We start from the raw sequence: 8,544 nt of genomic DNA, 5'->3' as shown, positions 1-8,544 counted from the left end.
GCCCCCAAAAAATAAACAAAAAGAAAAAATAAACTGCTCTTGAGCACCTGTTGTTTGCAAGATCCCAAGAGCCTGTGACATGCAAATTTCTTGCCCCCTGTGCACAGCATTTGAAGGAGAGAGGTGAGGTTCAGGCTACTGTTCCAGAGCAGGCAGCTAAATCTTTCTTCTTCTTGTTGTTTTGGGGCCACACACCTCATTGTGCTCAGGGGTTACTCCTGGCTCTGCATCAGGAATCACTCCTGGTGGGTCTCTGAGCAGTCATGTGGGATGCTGAGGATCCAAACTGACTATGCCTTGAGCAGTCGAACCTGACTCCCTGCTATCCTATCGCTTCAGTACCACATAAAATCATTTTAGGCAGTAGTAAACGATGGATAAGATTAAGCAAGAGGATGGCATGGGACTAACTGGCAAGGAAAGAGAACATAATGACCAGCCGAGGCCCCTCCTTGGAGGGTGTTTACAGACAGAGAGCTGAAATCTGAGTCCTCCATGGAGAGACCAGTGCAGGGATATTGACTGGGAAAATGCAAAGACCTAGGTGGATGTTTGCCTTGGAAGCAGTCAACTTGGGTTCATTTCCTGGAATCCCATAGTTTCCTGAGCCCACCAGGAGTGATCCCTGAGTGCAGAGCAGTAGTTATTTGTGAGCAGTGCAAGATGTAGCTCCCGTAAGAAATGACCTAGGCACTATAGTGAGTCTGGCATAAAAGGATGAATGAATGCCTCCTCCAGACCCCCAAGCTCTGTCCAAGCAGAGTGGATCAAAGCAGGAAATTGAGAGGCAAGTCATGTGCCAGCCAAGTGTGATCCTCAAAAATGCCAACCAGGAGCCAGAGATAGCATAAAAAATAGGGTGTTTGCTTTGGATGCAGAAGGATGGTGGTTCGAATCCTGGCATCCCATATGGTCCCCTGAGCCTGCCAGGAGCGATTTCTGAATGTAGAGCCAGGAGGAACCCCTGAGCACTGCCGGGTATGACCCAAAAACCAAAAACCAAAAAAAAAAAAAAAAAAAAAAAAGCCAACCAGAGTGGCCGGGGTGATTGTGCAGCAGTAGGTCATTTGCCTTGCACGCAGCTGACCCAGGACAAACCACAGTTCAATTTCCAGGCATCCCATATGGTCCCCAAGCCAGGAGTGATTTCTGAGCGCATAGCTAGGAGTAACCCCTGAGTATCATGGGTGTGGCCCAAAAAAGTACCAACCAGATTGCCAGAATGATAGAACAGTGGTAGGGCATTTGTTTTGCACATAGCCAACTCTGGACATATCCCGATTTGATTCCTGGCATCCCATATGGCCCCCCGAGCCTGCCAGGAGTGATTTCTGAGCGAATAGCCAGGAGTAATCCCTGAGCACCGCCGGATGTGACCCCCTCCCAAAATGTCAACCAGAATGCCAGAGCGATAGCACAGCAGTGAAGGCATTTGCTTTACACTCAACCAACTCAGGTTTGAGCCCTAGTATCCTATCTGGTTCCCTAGCCTGCCAGAAGTGATTCCTGAGTGCAGAGCCAGGGGTAAACCCTGAGCACCACCAGATGTGACCCTCTCAAAAAATGCCAACCATTGGAGGCAAGAATTAAGTGTCTATCTAGAAGTTAAGTAACCCCGCTTATTAGGGGTTCTGTGTTTTGTTTTGGTTTGGGTTGGGTTTTGGGCCACAGCCAGTGACACCCAGAGTCAGTTACTCCTGGCTATGTGCTCAGAAATTGCTCCTGGTTAGCGGGACCATATGGGATGCTGAGAGATCGAACCCAGGTTTGACCTGGATAAGTTGTGTGCAAGGCAAACACCCAACCGCTGTGCTATAGCTCTGACCCCTGTGTGTTTTGTTTTGTTTTGTTTTTCTCCAGGAGGGCAGGGTGAGAAAGACATCACCTGCCAACCAGCTCTGGGTGTCTAGACTGAAAACGGTGGCACAGGGAAAGGGCTGACAGGGGAACAAGCAATGTTCTGAAGTCTGTCAAGGATCTCTGAGGGCAGGAAGGCCTGGGCTCAAACTGCTGCCTTTGAAGCACTTGGGCAGTGGCCTTCCCAGAATCCTCTTCTCCTGGTTATCTTGAGAGATGATGCAGGCAGCAGGCCTCAAAGCCTAGTAACTGCTCGGGACTGGAGAGATAGCATGGAGGTGGAGGTTGGGCATTTGCCTTGCATGCAGAAGGATGGTGGTTTGAAACCCGGCATCCGATATGGTCCCCCCGAGCATAGAGCCAGGAGTAACCCCTGAGCGCTGCCAGGTGTGACCCAAAAACCAAACCAAACAAACAAACGAACAAACATAATAACTGCTTGTGCATATTCGGTCCTATGACAAGCAGTAACAGAGTTTGGGTGGCATTCCCATGCTCAAAAGGAAAATAAGGTGAGGGGCAAAGGGCAAAGGCCACATCGTCAAGCTAGCACACATGCCCAACCGAGGGGAGGATGAAGGGAATCCTGACCGTGTTTCCTGTCCCCCTTACTTTGCGGGAACACCTTGCATGGTGTTTTCTTGGACGGGTTGAACTGTCACAGGGGCCCAAGCTAGGGCAAGATCTGGGCATGATGGTCACAGAATCTGGGGCTTCAGGCACAGGGCCAAGGAGGGGTGAGTCCCTGGGGGAGCCTGAAGTCACACTGAGAAGACCTGACCCTTGTCCCATCTCCTAGGGCCTGTGAACTTTCTCAAGTTGAACAAAGGGACCAACTTGGGGAGGTGGCGGGTTCAGATCTCTGAGGACACCGGGGGATTCGAACCCAGAAAACTCAGAAAACCCAGTGCACTTAGAAAGACACCTAAAGTCCTCCTATAGCATTATTGGGGGACAGTTTCTCTAGGGGGGCGCGGGTGTTGCGAGGTGCGAGGCTGTCGCCAGGCAGCGGAGTTGGAAACTGATCCCCCAGGGAAGAAGCTGGGGGCAGGACTCCAGCGAGGACAGCCCGACAGACTCCAGGCCAGACGGATGGAGGCGGCAGGAGCGGGGAGGGCTGAGAGGGAGGATCCCCGGCGAGGGGCGGGGCCTGACGCTGGTGCCGCGTGGCTCTGAGCCAATGGGAGCCGGCGCCGACAGGGAGGGCGGGGACACGCCGCGGGCAGGACACGCCCCTTCACGCTCTTCCCGCGGGGACCCGACGGTGCGGCCCGGAGTTCGCGCTGGCTCCGGCCCAGATCCCGCCCGTCTTCTGGGTCCTGGGAGGACCTCAGGAGGTCCCGGAGCCGAGATGGGGCGCGGGATGAGAGCAAATGGGCCCCCCAAGCCCAGCTCTGGTCATATGGACGCCTGGGGGAGCTTACTGCCCTAAGAGCCCCCCATGGATCTGACCCTCTGGCCAGGGGAACAGGGGACAGGGACTTGCTCTCTCTCTCTGTCTCTAAACAGGCTGATTTTGGGTCCTCACATGGCTTTATGGAAACTGCACTTTTACCTAGTGGGGTGAAGGGCCTGGCTGCAAGAATCACCAGTCTGCTGGAACCCCAAGTTGTCCTAGGTTTGTGAAACTCTGGCCCCGTTCCCCTCTGGGTTAGTATTGGGAGTTAACACCCTTCTTGCAGCCAGACTGAAAAAACATTCTTCTTTTCCTTGCCACAACCCACACTCACCCTAGTAGGGTGTAGGGGAGGGAAATGGCTCAATGGGGGGCTTTGTCCGGGCCTTTCCATCACTCCAGGGCCAACCTCAGTGTCCCACTCCGGAAAATGGACCCACCACGACCTCCCTCTGTATCTGCCAGGCCCCCGGGACCCATGTCCTCTTAGCTGGGCCGGGCAGGGAGAGGCGGGCGTAGTGGCCTGGACTGGCATGAAGCTGGATCAGGCTGTCCTGTCCCTGTGCCCGTCCAGTGAGAGCAGTAAGGTCACTGTGTGTCGGGGGATGTTTCTGGGCTTCAGAAAGGGGCTCACAGCTATGCCAGGGGGCGAGGCGGCTGCGCAAACATGTTTACGACTGCCTGAGCCCTGCTGGCCCCACGGGGCACCAGCCCTGGGGGTAATAACTTTGCCCCAGGGGTGTCCCCCACCTCCTCCTGCACCCCCCCCCTAAGCCGGTGGGGCGCCAGGAGTGGCGACTTGGGGACCTCCACCTGCTCGGGGCGAGCCGGGGCTGTCTTGGGGGGAGCCCCAGCCGACACCCCCTTGCTGCTCCAGCTCCCCAGATGGCGCCTAAGGGGCGGGGTCCCCAGCAAGGCGGCGGGACGCGCGTCCACCGGAGGGGGCGCCCGGGCAGACCCGCGGGGCGAGTTCTCCAGCCTCCTCCTGCCGGGCTCCGCCCCGGGGGGTGCCGGGCCCCCCACATCCATCCCCTTTCCCGGGGCGCCGCGTACCTGCAGCCTCCGGCGGCGGATCAGGCCCGAATCGTCCATGGCGGCCGCCGCAGCTCCGGCCCCGGGGAGGCAGCAGGGAGGCGGCGGCGGGAGGCTGCGGGGAGGCCGGTGCGGGCGGGCGGGAGAAGCCGCGGGCACCGCGGCGGCGGCGGCGGGTGGGGGCCGGCGGGGCGGAGCGAAGCGGGGCGGGACCCGCCGTCACTGCGTCTGGGCGCCCCGGCCCCGCCACCGCCGGGGGAGGGGGCCGCGAAGGCCCGGGAGGACACGGACGAGCTGCCCAGGGCACCCCCTCCCCAGGAGAGAGACCCCAGGGGAGATCCAGACTCAAGGCTAGACCCCCTATCCCCACCCAGGAACGCACCCCACGAACTGATTGCCTCTGCAGCGACCCCCACTCCGGGGGACCCATTTCTAATAATGTCTCCCAAATCTATATTTGACCTACCCACAGGACGCATGTTCTTTTATTGGGGGGGCCCACAATGGCGGCATTCAGGGGTTGCTTCTGGCTTTGCGCTCAGAAGTCGCTTCTTACAGTCTCCAGACCATATGGGATGCCAAGGATAGAACCCGGGTCTGTCCCAGGTTTGCTGCGTGCAAAGCAAACACCCTCCTGCTGTGCTATCTCTCCAGATCTAGAAAATCTGCTCTTTAATTTTTACTTTTTTATTTTGGTTTGGTCACCACACCCAGAGATGCTCAGGAGCTACTACTACCAGCTCTGTGCTCAATATCACTTCTGGGGGTGCTTGGAAATTCATATGGTCGGATGTCAAAGATGGAACCCGGGTCAGCAAGTGTAAGGAAAGCGCCCTCCCAGCTGTACTACCGCTTAGGCCCTCAAGAACACATGTTCTTTATCTTTATTTATTTATTTATTTATTTATCTTTTGGCCACGCCTGGTGGTGTTCAGGGGTTACTCCTGGCAATGCTCAGAGGACCCTATGGGATGCCAGGGATTGAACCGGGGTCTATCTTGGATTGGCTGCGTGCAAGAAAGCTACATTTTCTCCAGGAGAACGTCATCTCTTGGGATCCACGTCCCCTCAGAAGACATATATGTGCATAGACCCTCAGCAAAGCGTCCTTGGGGTTCCCTACTGGCCCTCCCCAGAAGCTCATTCCTTTAGCACTGGGATTAGGGTGCTACTTTAGTCTGAGCTGTATTTATAGGAGTGATTAGCTGGTCCTACGCTGCAGGGAAGGGGGGTATCTGAAGTGACTTTCAACCCTCACCCCAGTCCCCACCTCTTTCCTGTGAGCTGAGGCCAGACCAACTGAGCGTCCCAGAGTTGGACTGAAAAGTATCGGGGACTCCTCACCCCAAATCTAGCCGGAGGTTGGGGGGTGTCTAGTGATGGTCTAGGCCCCAACTGGAATTGCTGGGAAGAACAGCGTGGGTGGGTGGGAGTGACCCCTGCTGGCCATCGCGGGCGACAGCGAGGGCCAATCTGGGTGTTTCCTTAGGACCCCCAAGTAGTCTTTCTTCCCCAGGCCTCGGGCTCAGCTCCTGGGGTTCCTCCACCCCAAGCTCCTCTGCTCCTATAGGCCTCTTAGGAGGATCCTGGGCGCTCTCCATGGTGCTGAGCGTGCACTTCAATCCTGGTGCTGAAAAAGCAGAGGAGCGAGTTGGGAGAGCCTGAGGTCATGGGGTTGTGCAGGGGTGTGGACGGAGGCAGGGGCTGCACAGATTCGACCCACAAGCATTTTTGGGAGACCCTAAAGCAGGCTGGAGAAAGACAAGGCTATGGATCTTGGTGGCTGAAGCCCCCAGGATATCCGTGGGTGCCACAGATATTCCCCAAGAGGGGCCTGAGCGATAGCACAGTAAAGAGGGTCTTTGCCTTGCACAGGACACATTGCCGACCTGGGTTTGATCCCCGGCATCCTATATGGTCCCTCGAGCCTGCCAGGAGTGATTTGAGTGCAGAGCCAGGAGTAACCCCTGAACGCCACTGGGTGTGGCCTTAAAAGAAAAAGAAAGAGAAAGAAACTCCCGGGGTGGAGAGATAGCATAGTGGTAAGCAGCCGAACTAGGACAGTGATTCAAATTCCGGCATCCCATATGGTCCCCCGTACCTTCCAGGAGCTATTTCTGAGCACAGAGCCAGGAGTAACCATTGAGTGCCACCAGATATGACCCCTCAAAGAAAGTAAAAGTAAAAGAAACTCCCCAAGAGTAAACCTTGATTTACTCTTTAATACATATTAAATGCCTGCTAGCATAAAGCAATATTTCAGGATCTGGGAGTACAGCAGTAAAAGAGGAAGGCTCAAGCCCTTGACTAGCCCGAGTTAGGGGATAGAGGAAAAGTTGTGAATGTGGCCAGGACCCACAAAAACCCATTTACAGGAGCAGTGGTGTGGCCTCAGGATGTGAGGACCTGGATTCAGTCCCCACCACTGCGGGCCTTTGCACAAATAACAGTGGGCCTCAACACCAGCCACAAAATGTTTGCAGACTCTCCAAGGCAGGCATCACACACACATCACAAACAGATGCCCAGATGTGTAGTCCTGCTAAGGAACTCTGCAAAGGAACACAGAGTTATGCACATGTGCAAATGCACACTAACATGGGCATACACAGAGCACATAGAGTTGTGCAGAATAGGCACTCAGTACACACCAGTTCTCTGCAAACATACCTTAACACTTAGCACAAAAAGAGATGTGTGTATGTTCATACAGCAGACTGCATGCAGCAGACATAGGCATATGCAGATCTGCACTCAGCAACTGGCCACACAAGTAATACACACAAGCACTTCCACAAACACACACATTGTCCCCTTTATAAGGGAGACCCAATTGCAAGCAGGAAAGAAAATTGTCATCAAACATAGACTCATTATCTTCCACAACACAGGGATGCCCACACACACAATCAAGAGATCTCACATAACACACTCAACGTCTGCACCTTCAGCACAGCAGTACAAACGCATCCTTATCCATGCCAAACACATACGCAGACATGCACCTTACCCAGGTATATATAGCACTTAAGTCACAAAGTCCTGTTAAAAGGCAGAAAAATTGGTCGAGAACACCAGCTCCAGGATAGGGGACGGGCTAGGGTCAGCTGACCCAAATGTGGGTGTGGTCATAATAAAGCCCCTCCCATTGATAGCCAAGCCCCTTCCGGTTGGCCCCATCTCCTGGCTGTCCCAAGCTTTGATCCTCAGCATCTGAGACTCAGGCCCAGCTGACAGGTGAGGGCAGCAGTGTGGGGGGTGTGTGTGGAGAAAGTGTCTTATTTCTATAGGCTCACCCCAAAGTTTCACCTGCCCTGTTTGGGGACTCTGGGACCCCCAAAACAGAACCTAAGTTCTGGTTCCCCATGGTTGGCTCCTTCGAAGGACTAGCTCTGGCTGGCAGCCCTTAAGCCGATTGTGGGCCTGGGAAGGTGACCTAGGTGAGCCAGAGCGGGAGGGGAACAGGGGGCCTGATCGAGGCGGGTAATGGGGGGAATCAGGGTCAAATCCAGGGGGATCTTGTTGCTGAAGTAGATGGGAGGTCTGGGGGGTCAGAGTTCAGAGGTGGGTTCTGGGATCCCCCGGGATTTGAAGAGTCTTTGAGACTATCTTCCACATTCTCTTATCTGGCATTGTCTCCTGGGCTCTCAGAAGAGCATGACCCAACCTCACCATATACCCAGCTTTTCCGTGAGGGTCACACCGGGCTGTACTCAGGGCTCACTCCCAGCTCTGCACTCAGCAATCATTCCTGGAAAGGCTCAGGGGACCTGAGCTATGGGATGCCGAGGATCAAACCTGGATCAGGGCCCAGAGAGATAGCACAGCGGTGTTTGCCTTGCAATCAGCCGATCCAGGACCTAAGGTGGTTGGTTCGAATCCTGGTGTCCCATATGGTCCCCGTGTCTGCCAGGAGCTATTTCTGAGTAGACAGCCAGGAGTAACCCCGGAGCACCGCCGGATGTGGCCCAAAAACAAAAAAAAACAAAAAAACTGGATCAGTTGCATGCAAGGCCAACGCCCCCTGCACTGTTCTTTTTTTTTTTTTCTTTCCTTTTTGTTTTTTGTTTTTTGTTTTGTTTTGTTTTTGGGTCACACCCGGCGGTGCTCAGGGGTTACTCCTGGCTGTCTGCTCAGAAATAGCTCCTGGCAGGCACGGGGGACCATATGGGATACCGAGATTCGAACCAACCACCTTAGGTCCTAGATCTGCTGCTTGCGAGGCAAACACCGCTGTGCTATTTCTCCGGGCCCATCTC

This window comes from Suncus etruscus, chromosome 15 (assembly GCF_024139225.1).
Source record: "Suncus etruscus isolate mSunEtr1 chromosome 15, mSunEtr1.pri.cur, whole genome shotgun sequence".
Taxonomy (NCBI): Eukaryota; Metazoa; Chordata; class Mammalia; order Eulipotyphla; family Soricidae; genus Suncus; species Suncus etruscus.
This window is presented reverse-complemented; position numbering follows the sequence as displayed.